General features: G+C 38.6%; 1 pseudogene across 1 annotated transcript; it reads right to left on the reverse strand.

The window, feature by feature from the left end:
• Positions 1–16,336: 16,336 nt before the first annotated feature.
• Positions 16,337–17,579, reverse strand: LOC311616460 (RNA transcription, translation and transport factor protein-like; annotated as a pseudogene). Its single transcript has 2 exons — positions 17,163–17,579; positions 16,337–16,647 (listed from the first exon to the last, which is right to left on the reverse strand). The product of its transcript is annotated as an RNA transcription, translation and transport factor protein-like (transcript).
• Between the last annotated feature and the right edge of the window lie 1,358 nt (positions 17,580–18,937).

Raw genomic sequence — 18,937 nt, forward strand, 5'->3', positions numbered from 1 at the left:
TGTGAGAAGTAAATGTGTTACCTAAGCCACCCATTTGTGGTGTTTTGCTAGAGCAGCCTGAGATGACTGAAAGGAGAACATGTAAACGGGGTCTTCAGCTCCACCTCTTGGGGTGGGCACACAGGATCAGTTCTAAGCCTGTCAGTAAATATATTGCTCAAATGTAATCTCAGTGACCCTCAGGTGTTCTCATGGGAAGTCAGTGGCATTTCTCATTCTCTTAAACTTGGAAGGATATCGTCTCAAAAATTGATGGGAAAGCTTGTTTAAAATAGATTCAACACTGCAGCACAATTTCACAATGTTGAGGAAAGGGCAGAGACAAAAAGGGAAGAGAGAGAGAGAGAGAGAGAGAGAGAGAGAGAGAGAGAGAGAGAGAGAGAGAGAGAGAGAGAGAGGAGAGAGAGAGAGAGAGAGAGAGAGAAAGAGAGAGAGGTGTGAGTCCAGGTTTTAAACTGAAATAAAAATATTCATGGACTATTTTGGTTTATTAATTTTTTTTCCACCTAGTCAGTTCATAGTATAGCATGCCATTATGCCTAAAGGACTCTTAAATATTTTTTAATATATATTTTTATTGTATTTTTACAGAGAGGAAGAGAGAGGGACAGAAAGCTAGAAACATCAATGAGAGAGAACCATCGATCAACCACCTCCTGCACACCCTCCACTGGGGATGCGCCCACAACCAAGACACATGCCCCTGACCAGAATCAAACCTGGGACCCTTCAGTCCACAGGCCGACACTCTATCCACTGAGCCAAACTGGTTTCGGCAACTCTTAAATATTTTAACTTCTGAAGATTGAGTTCTAAAAGTCTATACTATTAGTTTAATCCATAAAGATATTATACTTCATAGCTAAATTATATATAGAACTTCATACTTAAGTGCTATTTTGTTACCAATGTTTAGCTGGTATGTATGGTAAAATCCCTTTCACATTATCTGAGCCCCAGTTTGCTCACATGTAAAATAGTATAATGATATCTGTCTTTAATGAAGATACACTCTGTACAGTCTGGCAAGTTAACTTCAATTTTAATCTCTTGAGAATCCATTCTTTGAATTCTACTCCTTATTCCCTAACCTATTATATACAGTCACCACTCATTTCCTTGAGTGTGATTTTTCCCCTTTGTCCAGCATGATCTACTCACTTTTCTACATCTGTCAAGGAACAATTTTTCTTCCAGACTTTGCTTAATTGTCAGTTGCCGGCAAAACCTTGTCTGATTCCTCCTGGAAATTATCACATTGCTGCCATACAATCTAGGCATGCTCTATTATTTCTTTCACTTTTTCCAATTGTAATGATTTGATAGTTTTCTTTCCATGAATGTAATTGTTAGAAGTACCAGGAGAGAATAGTAATTTTTTAGTAACCTTGTTGTGTGTACATGCAAACACACAAACACAAAAATGCTTTTGAAGACAGTCTTTAGGGTAATTCACCCATTGCAAAAGTATTAATAAGTAGTATATGAAACAGTAGAAATATAGAGGGAAGTTTGAAAAGTATTCAGAGCCTGTAAATTAAAATTTTAATCTTATAGTTTTGGCTTTGTGACATACAGTTAATAGTCAACAAATGTTTATAGTTTGCAAAAAGAAATTATTGAATGGGAATGTCAGTTTAGGGAACCAAGATTGATGCTGTATACCCCTAATGAAGTATCTCATTAATCAATTATTACTTATCAAACTAGTCCAAGATTTAAAACAACCACCATTTTAGTGCTTTACTATTCTTTTCTGGAGGCCCAATCTGATTGGTCTGGCCCCAATTGGGGCGGATCAGGCTGGGACTGTTGGGAGGAGGGAGGTTGGTTGGCCACTCTGGGCTGATGGGGTCCGATCAGGGCCGGGCTGGCTGTGGGGGAAGGGGCTGCAGGCAATTGGCTGGCGATCCCTGCCCCCGAATGGGGTACCTGGTGCTGATTGGGAGCCAGCCATCTGTAGGAGGGGCTATGGGTGGTGGGCCAGCCAACCCTGACCCTGATCAGATGGGGGAAGGGCTGCGGGAGCTTGGCTGCCCATCCCCACACCCATTGGGTGTGGGAGAGTCCGATCAGGGGCAGGCCAGTAGGGAGGAGGAGATGCAAGGTTAGTTGGCCGACCCCCACTCCTGCTTGGGCTGATTTGCTGACCACAGTGGGTGTCATAGCGACTGGTCAATAAATTCATTATGGCCATACAGTTGCTGGCTTTTTATATATATAGATGCCAGCAATTTGTACTATATCCAGGTGGTTGGAATTCTGCAATCATCTGGAGTCACTAGCTGATCTGTGGTACTGGAGGTTAGGATTTCAACATATGAACTTGGGTGGGGATGGGACACAGTTCAGCACAGAGCATTCAGAATCACTTCCTCAATGTTGATACCACTTTCTAGGAGGGCAAGCTGCACCTCTTCTTTAGTCCTTGGCCGAGAATCCACACACTTTGGCCGTACTCTATTGTTCAAAGCAAAACACAAGATGAGTCTAGATTCAAGGATGGGGAAATGCAAGAAATGGCAAAAAGATGTGCATTGGAAAGACTCATTCCAATCATTCTGCAAATGATCTCTAATTGAAATACTAATGAAAATACTTATTTTTTAAAGAATTTAGGAGGGACTTCCATGTAACATAGCCATGAAGAAAAATAAGTTATAGTAGCCAGAATAGTTAAAACTGAGTAATAACAAGGAAAATACTTTCTCAGGAGATATTTTCTCCCTCAGGAACTATGTAAGTCCTGACTTGTGCCACTGTACATAATCCTGAAAACCATGCTTAGAGATATGTATTATTATTATTAATTTCATTTTCTGAACAGAGAAATTAAGCTTTGTTGTGATTAATTTGTTATCCATGAATTTAGGATTGTTAATTTATAAACTGAACTATTAGATAATTAAGATCACTCTGTTTGTGAGTTACTTAGTATCCATTTCAAGGGTTCCGATAATAGAAGACAATTTATTTCTAATATCTGTAAAGTTAATATAATATAGGTCAATACAGATTACACTATGATTAATAATACCTTACTTATTCTTCTTTGCATTTATCATCTACTTTATTTTAAGGAGATAATTTATCTTCATATATTTAGGTTATTTTTAGAGACAGACAGTTAATTTTTAGGATTAATCTTCATAGAGTTTTCAATATCATATGCTGTAGTTATTTCTTTTAACACATAAGTGAACTTTAAATATAACTTATTCGGAGCCCTGCAGTGATTATGTGTGCAAAAGCAAACCCTTTTAAAGCACAATTTTAAAGATTTGAACATAAAATTCTTCCAAGATAAATGTCATTAAAGAAATAATATTGCTATATGTTTTATTAGGAATTAATATGAATTTAGAGCTGAAAATTATATTATTTAAGGAAATGAAACATAGGATGATAAGCATATAATAATCTTAAAAGAAAATCACAATTAATTTAAACATTATGGTAGCATATTTAGCAAACCAGCAAAATATTTAAAAACATATTACAAAATGCTAATCAGTAGAATATAATATTGGAAATGCCAATCAATAAGTTCTTTTAGTTTATCAGTATATATCAGAGGTATACATGTTACCCAAATATTATCCAACTGGAAAAGGTCGCTAAGGACGTAAAAATAACCAAAACAGCCTTAGCTAGTTTGGCTTAATTGCTAGACTGTTGGCCTGCAGACAAAAGGGTCCCAGGTTTGATTATAGTCAAGGACATGTACCTTGGGTGCAGGCTCCTTCCCAGCCCGGGGGCCTGGTAGGGGTTCATGCAGGAGGAAACCAATCAATGTGTTTCTATCATGGCCATGTTTTTTTCTGTCTTTCCCTCTCCCCCCCAAAACAATGGAAAAATATCCTTTGGTGAGGAATAACAACAACAACAACAAAATAACCAAAACAATAAATACTAAAACTCAAACACACACACACACACACACACACCCACACACACCATGAATGCTTGCATCTTTTACACAAGGATGTTTATCATTATGATTCCTAATAGTAAAAAAAAAAAAAAATACTGTATTCAACAATATGATATTGTTTAAGTGAATTATGGTAGAACCAGTATGTTTTGTTTAAAAAAAAAACAAAAAAAACAGAGCAACTGCCTTGGTCCTTATGCTAAGAGGAAAGCAATAAAACACTATATCTATCAGGCATTATATATGGTATTATCCCATAACAAACTGTCTCTAAATCTTGTGTTCTCTATGCATGTTGTGGGTATAATTGTGGATCATCCAGGGAACTCTTTGTTTTTTCATCAGACTTGGGCTAACAGGCCTCATTCAGGTACATTCCTCCCCCAGGTCTACACCACTAGGAAGGAAGCACAGTATTGCACAATGGCTTTTAAATTGTGCACCAGAAATTGTCACATGTCATTTCTGTTCCCATGTCATTGACCAAGTTACATGGCATCACCTCAAAGCAGGCAGGGTACTGAAAACATACCATGTGCCACAGAGTGCAGCACCGAGATAGAAATACCATGTTTAATAAACAACTGTACTAACTACAAAGTACACATACACTCATAGGCACACACAAGCACAATGGTCACAGGAAATAAAAAGAACATAGTAACCATTGAAAACAAAGCTATAAGAAAATCTTGAAAATTTATGTTAACGTATAAACTTCAAATAGTGTATAATCTATCTACTTTTCTGTATTTTCTATAATGAACTCTATTTTTTTCATAATGGGAAAATCCTATATAATAAAGAGCTAATATGCAAATGGTCATCACACCCTTACACCCTCCCTCTGGGGCCAGGGGACTTAAGTCCACACCTCACACCCTACAAGGCTTGACAGGGGACCTGAGGCTGTGCCCACCCCACCCTGCGGGGCTTGACAGTGGTGAGGCCAGCCGGGTATCATGTGATTTCGAGGTGCATGTGGGTGGATGGGGACTTGACTCTGGGTCCTGTGGCGCATCCGAGACTCTGACAGGAGGGAGATTTTCATATACATTTACCACTTTTCTTTCATCTCTGATGCTTCTATTATAGATAAAGGACAAGTAGCAATATTAAAATACTTCTTCTAATTAATGTGCACAAATTTCGTGCACCAGGCCACAAGTGTGTGTATGTATATATATATATATATCACATACAAACATTATGGACTATTGGATTTAAAAAAAACACAAAAATTTTAACCTCCATTTTGTGTTATTACTTCTTCATTATGAGTTATCAGTTCTCTATTGATTGCACTATATTGATTAAAACAATTGTATTTATAAAACATAGAAGTCTAGAAATATAACAGCAATTATAGATACTTTTTATTATTAATACATTAAAACCTGGAAAACCTTATCAATTTTTCCTAACCATATTTGTCCAGGACAAATGTCAAATTGATTGATGTACCTATTCTCCTCAAACTCTTCAAAAAAATCCAAAGGGAAGAAACATTTTTAACTTCTTTTTATGAGGGCAACATTATCCTAATTTCTAAAACCAGGTAAAGCACCACAAAGAAAAGAAATTATAGCTGAGTATAGGTTCTAAAATCCTCAACAAAATATTAGAAAATCTTAATCAGTTATATATCAAAAAGATCATACACCATGACTAAGTGGAATTTATTCCAGGGGTGTAAAGTTGGAGCAATATTCACAAATTGATAAAAGTGATATATCACATAAACAATTTGAAAGACAACAACCACATCATCATATCAATGGATGTAGAAAAAGCATTAAGCAAATCCCAATAACCATTTTTGATAAAAATTCTCACCAGCCCACTTGGCATAGCTCAGTGGTTGAGCATTGACACATGAACTAGGAAGGCATGGTTTGATTCTCAGTCAGGGCATATGCCAGGGTTGTGGGTTTGATCCCCAGCTCAGGATATGCAGGAGGCAGCTGATAAGTGATTCTCTCTCATCACTGATGTTTCTAAATCTTTCTCTCCCTCTCCCTTCCTCTCTGAAATCAATTAAAAATTTTTTTCACCAAAGTTGAGAAGGATCATACCTCAACATAATAAAGGCCATATATGACCAGTCTACAGCCAACAGCATACTGAATGTTCAATAAATAAAACAATTTTTCCTAATAATAAGATCAACACAGTATGTCTTCTTTCCAGACCTTTATTCAACATAGCCACGGTGATCAGACAAGAAATCACAAAAGGGCCGAAACCGGTTTGCTCAGTGGTAGAGCGTCGGTTTGTGGACTGAAAGGTCCCAGGTTCGATTCTGGTCAAGGGCACATACCTTGGTTGCAGGCACATCCCAGGTTGGGGGTGTGCAAGAGGCAGCTGGTCGATATTTCTCTCTCATCGACATTCCTAGCTCTCTATCTCTCTCCCTTCCCCTCTGTAAAAAATCAATAAAATATACAGTATTTAAAAAAAAAAGAAAAAGAAAAAAAAAGAAATCACAAAAGGCATTCAAATTGGAAAGGAGGGATTAAAACTGTCAGTATTAGCAGATGGCATGAAATTATGCATATAAAAACCTAAAGACTTCACCAAAATACCTCTTAGTTTAATAAATGAATTTGGCAATGTACACAAAATTGACACCCAGAAATTGTTATTTTCAGTGTCTTAATGGGTCTCAGAAACTCCATAGGGTAGACCAAGGGATTTTCTAATAGAGTGGGGAAACTGCTTTCCCTCCCCTGGCCAAAGCTGCCTGGATGGTCCAGGTCTGCTGGAGAAGAATGTCCTCTGCTGTATGAGGGAATGACTCAGAATAGGAACTTAGGGGGCATCTTCCAGGCTCTAACCCCAGAGTCCCCAAGCATGGATTCTGCTCACACAACTCTAATATTCTCTGCCACTTTCTACCAGAGCGGAAGGTGAGTAGCTACACACCAAATTTTGTGTGTTGGCCCTTTAGACGGGTGGTTGAATTTCCTGCCATCTCTCCCTGGCAGAAAGTAAGCTTGCTGCTTTTCACAGCCAGATGTTACCTGGGAACAATTCTCAGTTCTGTTCCTCTGTGCTGGAGAACCTGTCTTGGGATTTAGAACACATAATTCTCAGTGCGAATCCAGATATATCCCTCCAGAACCTTAGCTGCTGCCTGTGGGTGCCCAGCAGCTCAGTGCGAATCCAGATATATCCCTCCAGAACCTTAGCTGCTGCCTGTGGGTGCCCAGCAGCCCTTTCATGCTTCTGTACTTGCCCATCAATGTCTTTGTGGTCTCCACTTTCCATCCTTGGATATCAGGGTTCTCTCCTCATAGTCTTCAGTTGATTATTCTGGGGGGTTTTTCTGTATTTTAGTTGTATTTTGAGTTTGGTCCTAGGAGAATGTTGGTGTAGCTTCCACTTACTCCGTCTCCATTTTGAAATCTTACAGTTAATATTTTACATACTGTCTTGTGACCAAATACTGCTCAGTGCAACTTGAGACAAATTTTACTGGCAAACTTTGGGTGAGCATTTTCTTACCAAAAGAGGGATGCATACGAGCATATTCTCTCTTCTTTTCTCAATAATAGTAAGCCAACATTGGATTCTGCAGCCATTTTTGTCAACATGATAAATTAGACAAACCTTACCGTACTTCATGTCATTGTAAGTTACATAAACATAGGCTTAAATAAATGTAAAGTTTACTTTTCTCATTCAACAAAAAGTCTGAAAGTTGGTGTGCATTGGCTTCAGGAAGTAGCTACCAAGGGCAAGATATATTGAATTTGCTCACCTTTCCCTACTACTGCAGGGCGGCTGCTATAGTCCCTGTCAACATATTGATGTAAAAACTGTCACTAGAGGAAGGAGGGGAAAAAAAGGTGTGGTAACTACATGAGAAGGCAAAACACCTTTCTAGAGGGACCCTTTTCATGGGAAAATAGTCTCATAAAGTTATGTTCTTTCATGCCAAACTCAATAGTAGAGGAAAGCAAGAAAATTGTGCTTGAGGTGGGTGCTAAGTGAGCCCTCTACTATATCTGCCACACTTGTGGAAGACAGTGAGGAAAGGTAGAAAAAGCTAGATTCTTTACGAACTTGTTATCCAGTGAGTAAACAACATAGGATAGGAGTTTCCAGTCTTCATGTTATTTGAGAAAAAGAAGGTCTGTACTATTTAAAATACTTATAGTGTGGAATGGTGTTACTTTCACTTGAAAATTTCTTAATTAATAGAGCCACATAAGCATCATACAAAATGAATCATAAAGTCAGATGTCAATAAAGATCAAATTACCTTGGCCCATGTGGCTCAATTGGCTGACCATTATCTCTTGCATTGAAAGGTTGTCAGTTCAATTCCTGGTTGTGGGTTTGGGGTGCATATGGAAGGTAACTCATCAATGTTTCTTTCGCTATCTTCCTCTCTCTCTGAAATCAATAAAAACATTTTTTTTTAAAAAAAGGTCAAACTGAAGTGTGTTTAAATCAATCTCAGAGGAATAAGTATATAAATACATTTAAAATTTTTGCATTGAAATGTATAACCATTCTTTCTTATTATTAATTTTTTGATGAACCAACTAGTCATTATTGATATCTGTTGTGGACTTTACTTAATATCTGTCTCCCATCTCGGGGATGTAGCCAGCCCTTCTGTGAGGAGATACTATTTCTTCTTTGTCCATTGCTGCTTATACTGTCGTGCATACATACTGAATAAATGTCTCAAAAACACTTTTAAAAAATTAATTGGAGTTTATGGCAAATGTGCTTAAAAAGCAATGTTAAACTTCTTGTAATTAGCACAGCCTTTAATAAAATAATGTCTACTACTTCAGAGATCAGTTGTGTGGAGAAAGAAAAGAAACTTGTTTGCACATGTTGAGAAGTCAAGATGTTGGGTGAAATTAATTTTGTTTAAAAAGCTATGCTCTGAATAATAATTTCATGTTTATATGAAGGAAAATGAGTCATTCTTTTATATTTACCATTGATGTATGAGTTTATGAGAGCTTCAGATCAATGTTCTGTGTATTCATAAAAGGAGGTCATTGAATCTTAGTGTAGCTCATTTATTTCAATTGCTTTCTCTTAATCAAGATTTTATTAACACAGAGAGACTAAATATACAAATAAACAATGAATAGATTACATACAAAATATAACTTTGACCCATTACCTGAAGCAATCTGTGGGAAACCAAACCCTTATCTACAATAAGCAACCCTAGAAGCCAGCCTACTTTGATTGTTATCTCCAGTGATAATCCAGGGACCTAAACAAAAACTTCTGTGATGATTAGCCCAGAATAGGCAGGACTTAATTAATAACTGTTCTTGCTTCCAATTTAGCACCATGCAGAAAAAAAAAAAAAATTGCAGCCAACTCAGTCATATAGGAGGCCCAGTTCCAGTTAGTCCACCTACAATGTACCCAGAAAAGCAGCTTCTAATCAGGTCAGACCTGAAACCTTCATATTGCTGACTGTAAAGTTTTCCTACTCTTGTGCCTGACTTTGAGTCCCTGCCAAGTGCAAGTAATGCTGGCTGACTGGTGTGCTATGGCAAGCTCAGAATAAATAGCATTTGTTTTTCTCATTTGATTAGCTTTAGTTTATTCCCACAGCATATAATGTATAATAAACTTCAAAAGATATACTATAGAACCAAATTTGCATTAAAACAGAGTCTCTGTTGGATTTACTTAAAATATTTCATAATTTCATAAAATAATGCAATAATCATTAGAAAGTGATGAACTGACCAGAAGGATGAGTAATATTAGTTTAATTTAAAAAATAAATATAGTCTTTATAATATATCCTCACATTTTTAAGCCTATTTATCAGTTAGAAAATAGATCACTTCATTTTTTCTAAAGTAATTTATTATATATAGATGTAACCAAAGTAGATTCAGGGTCAATACTAATTAATCAATGTGAAGCATTCTGGATCACCATTCAAAAGCTATTTACCTTAAATTTCAACATATGAAGGTACTCATTAAACATTTTTTGATTAATCTGCTTTCCAAACACTTGCAAAAAAAAATAGTTGTTATTGTAGTAATTTAACTGGCTTATGGAACTAAAGTTTAATAAGGAAAAAATATGGACATCCATGTGTCAAATTTCAAAATTCTCAGATATAATCTTCTAATTGTTCTTAACATGTTTAAATATAAATAAACAGAGAATTACAAAATTAAAGTATCATCAATGGTTAAACATACTTTCAAGAAGATTCCTAGATGAACTGATATTGATTATTCTTGCTGATCTTTCTGTTGATTTTATAAAAATATAAATTGCATATAAAAATGATGTTTATTAAGTAAGTAGTAATTTTATTTTAATACTATGGGAGCCATAATTATAAAATAATAATAACACATTATATCTTGTTAATTTTTGAAGAAAAAATATAATTTTCTTTTTCATTTTTTTATTGTAAGATTCCATTTATTTATTTTTGGTTTTTTGTTTTTATTGTTTAAGTATTACATATATCTCCTTTTTCCCCAATTGCCCCCCTCCGCCGGCCACTCTCACCCCTGAGTGCAACCCCACTGCCTAAGTGTCTGTGTCCATTGGGTATGCTAATATACATGCATACAAGTCCTTTGGTTGATCCCTCACCGTGCCCCCCCCCCCCCCGCCCCCCTTCCCCTGCCCTTTTTCTCTGGATCTATTTTTGTTCATCAGCTTATGTTGATCATTATATCTCACATAGTGAGATCATGTGATATTTATCTTTCTCCAACTGGTTTATTCCCCTTAGCATTATATATAATAGTTTTAAAGTAAAATATTTTTTAAAAGTTAAGTAGTGAAGTTTGTTTGCTTCAGCTAAGTATTTAATGCCCCATGGATATGACCTAAGACCCCTCCCCACTGTTCTATCTGCCATGCTTCAGCTTTCTGCTAGATGTCAGCACAGTGTTGAAGTTCCTCGTTGTCAGATGCCACAACCTTGGTTTCAGGCAGGCAGGATCTATCTGTCAGCTTTGTTTGTCTGCCTGTTTTCCGTCCTATTTATGCAAGCCTCTATTTCTGATGAGATCTTTAGGTCTGTGCTAGTTTCCCAGATGAAATGCCCCTTCAACTTAGTCCCTGAGGCCTCCTTAAGGATATTTCGAATCTTTATTTCCCTGCCAAGCTCATGGCTGGGTGTGGTTTTGCTGCGGGGGGGGGGGGGGGGGGGGGGGGGTTCTCCAGCAGAAAAATGTCTGTTCAGGGTTGGAGGGATGCAGCTGTCCCATAGCTGGATTCCTGGTCTCCTCTCCCTATTTTTTTCTCAGCTTCTACGAAACTACCTTCCCCTGAAGCACAGCTTCAGTGAGTGTTTGTGATTAAAAGATCCTGGGTTTTGCAGGTAAAAGCTAGGAAATTATAAAGACAGAGCACCTGTGCCGCTGCGTGTCTGTCTTCCCCTGGCACTGCGTGGCCAGTGCAGAACTCCAGGCTGCCTTTCTGGGTGCAGCCTCCCGTGGCTGTGGGTGTCGATCTAAAGTCCCTCTGCTAACAGCCCTGTGGACACCCTTCCACTGTCGAGGGCTACACGTGTCCCCAGTGTACGTGGACTTGGTGCAGCAGTCTCCCTCTGAGATTCTAGTCCTGTCTGTACGTCTTTCTCTCTCCAGCCCAAATCTATGATTCCACCTCTTTGCAGGTGACCTCTGACCTTTCTACCTACAGATTTTTCTCACCAGCTGTGCTTAATTCACCAAATTCCTGGTGGATATTATTCAATTCAGCTGTTTCTTCTATCTGCTCCTTGCGAAAGTTCAGGACCTATCTGCCTATTCTGCTGCTATCTTGTCTCTTCCTTGACAAACTTTTTAGATGCCCACAGCCAGAGAGGCTGGAGTCTCAGTGTTCGTGGGTTCGCAGCCCCGGCAGCAGGTTCCTGCCTGGTGTGGATGTAGGGTCCCGGGTGGTATCTGAGGTCTTCCCTGGTGAAAGTGAGGCTGGCTCCCAGTCATAGCCATTCTCCCCTTCAAGATGACATGGTTTCTGCAACAGAGCTGGCTGCCCCAGGAGAGATTGCAGCAGTAGGGGAGCCTGGTCTGCCAGCTCCAAACAGTCCTGCGGAATATAATTGTCCCTCCCTCACAAAACAGACATTCCGTGCATGTCCACACACTTCCCTTTCACTCTTTCATTCAAACTATCTTCCTTACTTCTATCCTGGCAGCTGCCATCTTGGATCCCCCTGACATATATTTCTTTTTCTTTTGTTAATTACAGTTGATAATATTTTTTTTTATTTTAGTCTTAGGCATACAGCATAATGTTTAGACATTTACATAATTTACAAATTGATCTCCCATTAATTCTAGTATCTACCTGACACCAAAAGTAGTTATTACAATAGTATCAGGGTATCACTGACTATATTCTTTATGCTATACTTATATTCCCATTTTTATTTTATTACTACCAATTTTTAATTTTTAATGCTTTTACCTTTATCACCTAGTGTTCAAAACGCCTCCTATCTATTTCTGTTTGGTTTTTGTTGCTCTTTAGATTTCACACCTACGTTACATCACATGGTATTTGTCTTTCTCTGTCTGACTTATTTCATTTAGCATAATACCCTCTAGGCCCATACATGTTGCTGCAAAGGGTAAGATTTCATTCTTTTTTATGACTAAATAATACTCCATTGTATATATGTCCCACTACTTCTTTATCCAGTTATGTACTGGTGGACACTTGGATTGCTTCCATATCTTGGCTATTGTAAATAATGCTGCAATGAACATAGGGGTGCATATATCTTTTCAAATTAGTATTTTGTATTTGTTCAAATAAATACCCAGTGGGGAAATTACTAGGTCATAAAGTACTTCTATTTTTAATTTTTTTGAGGAATCTCCATATTGTCTCCCATTGTGGCTGAACCAATTTGCAATACCACTAATAACCAACAATGCACATCTATTCAATAAATGGTGTTGCAAAAACTGGACAAATACATGCAAAACAAAGAGAGAGAGAGAGAGAGAGAGAGAGAGAGAGAGAGAGAGAGAGAGAGAGAGAGAGAAACAGAGAGAAACAGAGAGAGAAAGAGGAGAAAGAAGTGAAATTACCTCTTTACACCATATATAAGCATAAGCTCAAAATGGTTTAAAGGCTTAAATGTAGGACAGGGAACCCTAAAACTCCTAGAATAAAATATAGGCAGTTAACTCTCTGACATTGCTCTTAGTAATATTTTTTTTCTGATGTATCTCCTTGCACAAGGGAAACAAACAAACCAACAAGCTAACAAAACAAAACAAAAGACAAATGGAAATACATCAAACTAAAAAATATAAATTGCATAGAAAAGTAAACCATCAACAAAACCCAAAGATGACCTACTGATTGGAAGAAGATATTCACCCATGACACATTTGATAAGGGGTTAACATCCAAAATTTATAAAATATAATTTTCCAAAATAAATATAATTGTGAGGACTTTGTTTCTTCAAAGATATTCTGATTGATTTTTTCCCTTTTCTTAGTATTTGTCTTAGATCATATACATTTCTTATTGTCAACAGGAGAGTTTGGAGACAACGATATCACTAATACTTGATCCATATAATAAGAATCCAAGATGTAAAAGTTAAAGGAGGGCCATTTAAAGGAGGATAATAGTGCAGTAACTGCACGGAAAGAATGATAAACACCTTGCCCCAAATGGGATTGCATAAAATTCCATTATTTGAGAGACTCTCTTCAGGCCATGAGGATATTTTAGTCAGATTCTGAGTAATCTAAGAGAGTTAAACTCTCCAACATTGAAGTTACAGTATTTTAACAGCCTTAAAATAATTTTCAAATTTGCTGTTCAATGTGTATGAAGTTTCAGTTAGGGAAGATAAGTAAGTTCTAGAAATCTGTTGCACAGTATTATGCTTGTAGTTTAAGAATGTTGCACTGTACATTTAAAAATGTGTTACAAAGTATATCTCATCTAACCACAATTGAAAGGAAAACAAAAACAACATCTTGGAAAGTTAGTAAGGTATAGCCTAGAGGAGTCTTTCTGAATCTCTGATTTTCATAATCCCAACAGATATGTAAGGCCATATAACATTGGTCAACACAGTAAGATAGGAATTTGCAAGGTACTGATTTTCAAAGTGAAATTTTGGTTTTCATCATTTTTCTCCCACATAGTTCTTAAAGTATATTGCCATCAACTTTGAAAATACTGGAATGAAATGTCTGATATTGGGAAAAGGGAGTGTGAGTTAAAGTATAAGAGGAGAGGCACTTGACTACTGCACAATATGGCTTGAGTTGGATTTCACGTTGTCTGTGACACCTTTACATCCATAACATATAAAACATATAACTGGATGTTGTTAGTGCCTTAGACAGTCAGCATTGTTCTATAGGAAAAGTCATATTGCTGTGAATAATAAATATTCACTTTCTATTTAAAAAAAACACAACTATATAAAACCCCAGGGGAAGAGTTCAGATCAATAAAATAAACATATGCTTAAATAATGCAATAGATGGTGGTTAGAATGTCTTTTCTTTACCCATATTCTGAATGTTCTGATAAGGTGATATCTCTGAACAAAGAAAATTCAAATAGACAATGTATTGCTGGTGGGGTTTTTTTTTTGTATGTTAAATATATTGTCAGATATTAGCATTTTATCATAAAACTACACCTATGCTATTTGTCCTTTTGAAAAATGCCCATATTCAAATCTTACTGAAATGCCTAATTCATTCCTCTCTATAAGTTCAGATGAATATTCTTAATACTAGAGGCCTGATACATGAAATTCATACACTGGTGGGAGGTCCCTCAGCCCAGCCTGCATCCTATCACAGTCCATGATCCCTCAGGGGATATCCTCCTGCCGCCTTAAGCCCATTCCCCATGGTAACATGCCTAAGCAGACAGTTGGAAATCCCTCTTGCAGTCTGGAACCCCTCACTCCTTACCATCTGCCTGCTCACGCTCCTTTCCACTGCCAAGAAACTTGAACTCATTCCTCTGCGGTCCTACAACTGTCACACACCAGGCAGTCACTCAGCAATATCTTGGCATTGGGCAACTTATGGAATTCTCCTTTCTCTCCATTCTCCTGAGCCGGACTCCGGACGTTGACTGTGGTATTCTCTTGTCCTCTTGGTCATTGTTTTTCTTTTTTTTTTCTTCCCAAAATGTTACAAAGTTTATATGAATATAACATACAAAGATGCAGCCTCCTTTATAGGAACAGGGAAGGAAGGGATGGTTAAGTAAAGCACCCAGAGATGTACCAAGCACCTGCTGTGGGAGGGCCAAGGGGAAGAGGAGGTTGGCACTGGGGCCGTTGCTGGGGAAGGAGGGAAGTGAGTGCGACATTCTGAGGCTGAACTAATTAGTCAAGCTGAGGCAGAGGTGGGTGGCCATATCAGCCATCTTTGGTGCTGTTCATCCTTTCTCACCCCAGCTCTGTTGTTAAACCCCAGAGCCCTGGATTCCAAAGGCCACATCGAGAGCAGAGGCCCTGGAGGGGGTGAGAGAAAGATACCGTTTCCCTGAAAATAAGACAGTGTCTTATATTAATTTTTGCTCCCAAAGATGTGCTAGGTCTTATTTTCAGGGGATGTCTTATTTTTCCATGAAGAAGAATACGGTACACATTTATTGTTAAATGAAAATAAAGGAAATTTATTACCTGTATATGGTACAGTAGTACAGTAGTTGTCAACACAAACCAGACAAACTGTGAATCCTACAGTATCAAGAATTTACTCATTTATTCAATGACAATCATGTCATCATCTTCTGGAACATCATCATAACAATCCAATTCCTGAATTTCCTGGTGAATTTCTTGTGACTCCATTTCATTCAGAATCAGTGGACCAAATCTCTCATGTTTAGCAATAGCATTCTGAGACAGAGCCTAGGAGGGCCTTATTTTGGGGGGATGCCTTATATTTCACTCAGAAGGAAACCTGCAAGTAGGTCTTATTTTCGGGGAAACACGGTAGTATGCAGTTTGAAGATACAGGGATTCTCCAGAGAGGAGGGCACCTCCTCCATCCTTGCCGGTGGCTTTGCTCCCCTGCTCACTCCTGAGCACCACACGTGAGTTGGGGAGGGGTCGGTGAAACATCTCAGTTCCTGGCAGCCACAGGCCTCCCTTCCATCCAGGCCTCTTCAGGCCCAGTCTGTTTTGTTTCCATCTCTCCATCCCAGTCTCTCCCAGTCTCTGTTTCTCCTTGTTTCCCCCCCCACCCCCCCACTTTTCCAAACTTTATTAAAGAAAAAACAATGATGGTAAATCTCTAAAACATAGTCAATTTTCTGGGATTCTTTCCTTGAAAATGTGAGGTTTGATTTTTGAAATACATACCACAGTGTGCATGGATCCCAACTATACTAAATCAGCGAGAGGCTGAAATCCTAAAAGGTTCATCTTCCCACTTTCCCCAGTCTGTGGTCTATCTTTGAATCAGCAATAATTGCCTGAACAGCTACTATGGCTTCATTAATTTTTGTCTGTAGCTCTCTGAGCTCTTCTATATGCAGCAATCGCAGAAGTTGAGCAGCTTCATTAAGAACTGCATCTTCTGTGTCAAAACCAAGAATATGCTTATCTAAAGAAACAGGCAACCCCTATTGCTTAATTTGCTCTAGCAACTTCATCCTGTGTCAGGTGTTCCTGGACCAAAATGTGAATTGCCTTTAGCATTACCAGGTAATCATTGTTGTGGGGTTGAACCCTGGGTTCAAAATAAGACCACCGAAGGCTGATGATTTATTTAAAAAAGCAGGCAAAGATTTATTGAACTATCTGGCCAAGACAGCCGCAAGAGTACCACACGCAGGCAGACCCTACACATCTGCATGGCTTTAGGGGCAGATAGTTATTTTTAAAGGTTCTGAGAAGGAAAACCCCCATTCTGCAACAAACTGTTGTTTGGAATTTTCTGCTGTTCTTCCTAGATAAAATGTTGCTTTCTAGTTTGCTTTATCCCATTTGAAGAATGATGAAGATAAACTTAGTTGTCTGACCTTGTAGGCCAGAGAACAGATATGCCCACAATCTCAATACCGTGCCAGGTGCACCTTCTCAATTGGATAGAACAGCATTGTGTTTCAAGGCCAGCATCGAGATAACCACTAAGTGCACATAGGGCTGGCTCTTTAATAAAAAAAAATAAAAAAAAAGGAAGTTCTGCCTGTAACCTTGCTTAGAATTTGAATTCATCCTATTTCAGTCATCAAGACGCTGAATCTGAAGGTTAGCCAAGCCATTACACCAGCCTTAAAATTAGGATTATTAACATCCAACTTGATCAATGGCTTTGCATTTTTAGCTGCATTTCCAGTATTTTTTGTATGATCAGATACCAAGTCTTTTTGTTTTCCAGCGTTATCTCTGTATTCTAACAGCTAAACCAAGAAGCCAGTCAATTGCTTCTTGTCGATCTTGAATTTTGAAAGGACAGCTAAAATCTGTGAGATACTTTTCAAAGAACTTGGGCCAGTCACTGCTCTGAATGTTTCTTAAATTACCTCTTTCTTCAATCTTGTAGTCTCTGATTCTCTGGTCTTCAAGCCAAACTATAAAGTTTCCAAATTCTGTTTCATCTTTGCAGTTAGAGCCGGCAAGGTTGTGGTAGCCGAGGGCAGACAGCTTGCAGTGGAACATGGTCCGGGCTTCCTGCTCTGTCGCCCAGGCGTTGGCCAGGAGAGGAGAGGCGAGAATTGGCTAGCTGAGAAAGCGAGGGTGTGCCATGGAGGTGGTGCCTGCGCTTCTGGGAATGGCGCCAAGTGGAGCCTGCAGGCTGAGCTAAATCGGCATCTGTGGGCCATTAGAAGGGCTCACATCCACCATGGCCATGTGGAGAATACAAGCTTCTCTCCACCAGGCTCCGCCTCCTCTGTCCCCATCCCCACTGCCACAAGTCCCCTCCCACCCAAGCCTGCTGTGTGCTCGGCTTGGCATTTGGTAGAGCCTCAGTTGTTGTGGAAGTGATGGACCCTGGGTTTTTATATATATGAGGATAATTTTTATTTTATTTTATTTTATTTTATTTTATTATTTTTTTTAAATATATTTTATTAATTTTTGTACAGAGAGGAAGGGAGAGAGATAGAGAGTTAGAAACATCGATGAGAGAGAGTCATTGATCAGCTGCCTCTTGCACACCCCCTACTGGGGATATGCCTGCAACCAAGGTACATGCCCTTGACCGGAATCGAACCTGGGACCCTTCAGTCCCCAAGCCGACGCTCTATCCATTGAGCCAAACAGGTCCCGGCAGGATAATTTTTAAATTACCAATAATAACAATGCTAGAAACATGAGTGAGATCATGTGATATTTATCTTTCTCTGACTGGCTTATTTTACTTAGCATAATGTTCTCCAGTTTGATCCGTCTTGTTGCAAATGTTAAAGTTCCTTCTTTTTTATAGCAGCATAGTATTCAATTGTGTAGATATACCACAGTTTTTTAATCTACTCATCTGCTGATTGGCACTTAGGCTGTTTTCAGGGTGTGTTAGGGGTGATCAGACAGGCAGGAAAGCAAATCACACCCATCAGGCTGTTTTCAGGGTGCATTAGGGGTGATCAGGCAGGCAGAGTGGTTAGGGGCAATCAGACAGGCAGGCAGAGTAGTTAGTGGTGATCAGGGAGGCAGGCAGGCTGGCGGTTAAGAGCCAGCAGTCCCTGATTGTAAGAGGGATGTCAGACTGCTGGTTTAGGCATGATCCTAAACCAGCAGTCGAAAATCCCCTGGACAGTCCTGGATTAAAAGAGGGTGGAGCTAGGCTAAGGGATCCCCTCCCCCATGCATAGATTTCTTGCCGCTGGGCCTCTAGTGGTATTAATAAAATCCCCTTTCTGGCATAGATTTTAGAAATTTCCACATAGTCCACAAGTCATTCTATCTCTCCTGAGAGTCTTTCTAATATTATTCTAATAAAAAGAGAAATCATTTAATCAATAAAAACCTAGAGAGTAACAGGTATGGGAAAGATAAATAGGTGGGGAACACACTGA

Source organism: Pipistrellus hanaki, assembly GCF_964339955.1.
Source record: "Pipistrellus hanaki genome assembly, chromosome: 2".
Classification (NCBI taxonomy): Eukaryota; Metazoa; Chordata; class Mammalia; order Chiroptera; family Vespertilionidae; genus Pipistrellus; species Pipistrellus hanaki.